Source organism: Cinclus cinclus, chromosome 13 (assembly GCF_963662255.1).
Source record: "Cinclus cinclus chromosome 13, bCinCin1.1, whole genome shotgun sequence".
NCBI classification, from domain to species: Eukaryota; Metazoa; Chordata; class Aves; order Passeriformes; family Cinclidae; genus Cinclus; species Cinclus cinclus.
In genome coordinates, this window is record NC_085058.1 from 21,450,046 (window position 1) to 21,453,927 (window position 3,882).

Here is a 3,882-nt window from a genome sequence, read left to right on the forward strand (position 1 = left end):
CCTGCCGGCACCGCGCTCACATGGCCCCCGCCGCGGGCGGGGCCGCGCCGAGCCACCCCCGCCGCCCCCGCGGTGCCCGCGGTCCCCGCAGCATCAGCGGCCCCCGCTGCCCCCGGGGAGCCGCCGGGCGCTCATCCCGCGGCCCGGCCCCGCTGAGCCCCGGCCGCGGCTGTGCCGGTGAGCGCCGCGTCCCGCACCCGCCGCTCCGAAGCGCGGACGGGCGGGGCGAGTGACGGCGGCGGCACCGGGGACCCCGAGCGCCGAGCGGAGCCGGGCCCTCCTTCCCTGCCTCCCTCTGCCTTTCCCGTGCCTCCTTCCTGCCTCCTTCCCTGCCGCCGGTGCGGGGGTGGTCGCGCCGCGCTGCGCTCGCCGGGGCCGCCCCCGGGCCCTGGGATGCCGGGGCCGCCGGCAGCACCGTCACCGGCAGCACCGGCAGCGCTGAGCTCCGCACAGCGGGGGAACCCCGCACCGAGAGAGAGAGAGGGACCCCCAGACCGAGAGAGAGAGGGACCCCCAGACCGAGAGAGGGGGGAGCCCGCACCGAGAGAGAAGGACCCCAGGCGTGTGGGACCCTCGGAATCCTACCCACGGCTGGAGCCCCGGGCCCAGAAGGACCCTCAGGCACAGCCAAAGCTCAGAGAGACCTACAGACGCAGGGGACCCCAGGAACAGCCAGAGCCTCAGGCCAGGAGGGACCCTAGACCAGATGGGAGCCCTTGGGGAGGACCTTGAGGCAAGTGGCACCACCAGGCAGGGCAGAGGAACCAACTTCTCCATTTATTTCTGTTTGTATCACTCTTGATCCCTATTCTCCATCCTGGCCTTGTGTGCCCTGCCAAGCAGGGCAAAACTGGGCAAACTGGGCACTTGGAGGAGTGGGCACTTGCTGCAGCTGAACCTGTGCAGGGAAGGGAGTGCCCTGGTGCCCCCTGTACCCCAGGGGCTTCTACAGCCAGGCGTGCTGGGTCAGCCAGGTGCCACAGTGACAGGCACCAAGTGTGACACCTGCGATGTGGCACATGAGTCCTGCAGCAGGGACTTGACCTGAGCCCCAGGTGTGACAGACCCCTCCAGACAGGGAGGACAGCAGGATGACCCTGGTCACTGGCTTCATTTCTGCTGAAAATGCTGACAGAGCTCCAAGGAAGCCAGTGAGGTCACAGGTTGCCATGGGAACAGGAGGGAACAGGCTGGAATTGGGAAGGGTGCTGGCACTGCCAGGATGGAGCCACTTGGCCGGGGTGCTGCGGGCACACGTGTCCATGGCCACCTCAAGGGACACGGCCCCAGGTCTCTGACACCAGGCCAGTGGCAGAGAGGGGCAGAGCAGGGATGGGACCCCCAGTGCCCCAGCCCCTCTACAGAAATCACCTTACTGTTGACACTTTTTAACGTCAGAGCTCTGGGACTGTGATCATGGGATGCAAAATTGTTCCAGCAGCCCTTTGAACTGCTAAGCTGTTCCCTGGGAATCTCAGCACCAGGGATGACAGCCCGGTAATTTATGCCAGCAGCTCTCACTCGCTCCTCAGCCCATGGAGAGGGCTCTGACACCACTCCTGGCTGGGCTGCCTTCCTCTCCTGAGAGATGGAGGAGAATTGCCTCCCTATGCTGCATCCAGCCAGGGCTTGCTGGCAGGCTGTGGGACAGCGAGGGGCACAGCAGCATTCACGGTGTCACAGCTGCCTCCCCATGGCACTGAGGTGACCCCAGCCTGCCTCAGGCCAAGCATCTCCACACAGCCCTGGCCTTGATGGGCAGCTTCCCTTCCCATGGGGCCAGCCTGTCTCCCGGGCCGGGGGTTTCTGAGAACTCTGTGCATCCCAGCTGCCCACAGCTGTCCCTGTGCCACCCCGCTCCACTGGGACAGTGACATGGCCCCTGCGCAGCCCAGCAGCAGCACCCAGTACCCAGGCACAGAGAGAAATCATCTCCATTCTCGGACAGGGGCAGGATATGCCGAGGACACCGAGCACCCCACTGTGGAGACCCTGCAGCACCCCAAGGCCCTGTGCCACCCCAAGCAGTGTCCCCAGGGCTGCAGGAGGATGCCCATGGCCAGGTTTGCCATGGCCTGCTGCAAGATGGAGCACACCCTAGCTCCCGGGCTGTGCCCAGCAGGGGCTGGGGCTGCCCCACATGGAGCCATGGCCAGCACAGAGAGGGGACAGGGGGGACACCGGGGGCACGAGGGAGCAAGGGCAGGGTGGGAACTCTGCTGGCGCAGGTGATGTGTCCAGAGCATCCCCTCGGGGCCACCACGGCACCACAAAAGCACACCTGCAGCAGGGGTTTGGCTGCAGGTATTTTTAGGCACTGCTGTGCTGTACAAGCCCTCAGAAGGTGTTGTGGCCAAGAGGGAGCTCCATAACCGTGTGATGCTGCACTCTGCAGGCCGAGGTCCCTGCTGCTCCACGTGGGATTCCACCACCTGACAGACAAAACAGCTCTGGAGACCCCATGGATGCCAAGGCTTTGAGATTTTAAAGTTTTTTACTGTCCCTACAGGTATGAGGTATCATCAGGCACAGCCGTCCCTCGTGTCTGACTGTATCCCCTGGCTCCAAGCTGGACATGCATGCCCAAGTGGAAAGTGCTGCTGGCATGGCAGGATCACCTTGGACAATCTGTCCTGGGGCTGGACACGTTGTGTCTGAGCAGGTAATCCCCAGGGCCACCAGGATTAGCCTGGGGGGAGCAAGGCCAGCACTGCAACTGCTGCCAGCACTCCTGGGAAGAGCCCTGCCGGGTTCTTGCACTCCAAAGTCTGTGGCTAGTAAAGGATTTAATATCCAAATCTCTGGAACTGACTCATTCCTTACTGTCACCCAGAAATCCTTTCTGCCCGTCTCTCTACCAGCCAGTTGGGAACACAACAAAACACTCGGGCACCTTGCTGTGAGGTGATGGCTCAAGGAGCTGCAGAAGCCACAGGACCTGGACAGGGGGTGGGACAGGCTCTGACACTTACACCTGGTGTCACAGGGCAGCACACGGGGTCACTCGCTAAACCAGCTCTTGTCCAGTTGCTGCAGGGCCAAGGCTCCACAGTCACTCAGGGCACAGGGCACTGGCATTATCCCCCAGGGCACGGAGGGGAGCCCAGGCCACAGCACAGCCATCCCACATCCCTCAGACACCAGGCCACAGACAGCTCATCCCTGCCAGAGCAAGGACAGGCCCCAGTGTCCTTGACCCCACTGTGCCAATGAATGGGCACAAACACAGGCAGGGAATGGCGAGTTCCAGAGCTGCCCCAGACCCAGCAGAGGGACCCAAACCCTGCTCTGGAGCCCAGCAGGAAGAAAGTGCTGAGGTTTGGCAGCCATGGCCGGGTTCCACGTTACAGTGGGATTTGCTGTAACATGTTCCCATCAGTCACAGGAGAGTGATGGATTTATTTTTAAACAGATTAAGCATCTGCTGCTGACAGAGCACATCTCGGCACTGGCCGGGCAGCGAGCAGTGCCCATAGGGCAAAGGCACTGGGAAAACCCCGGGAAGGCAGTGGCCAAGCTTGGCTGGCTCTGAAATACATTTTAAGAGCATTTGAAGCCAGATGTGAGTGTCCTGTCAGGGCTCAGTGGCACTGGGACTCCCGGGGCTCACACTGGCAGGGCTGGCACGGCCGTGGGTGCAGCTGCTGGGCGCTGAGGGATGTTTTCCTGTCCATTAAAGAAACAAATAAAACAAAACATTTGCTAATTCAGGGAGATTCTTCTGGATAAGGCAAATTAATCAGCTGTGATTCATTCTCCTGCTCTCTCTGGGACAGGCAGGTTGGGGATTAGGGAGCTGATGGGAACACTGTGGCCATGGGGATCACCGAGGGCTCAGCTGCCTGGAAGCCATGGGTTGCAGCACTTGGGGCAGCAGAAGAT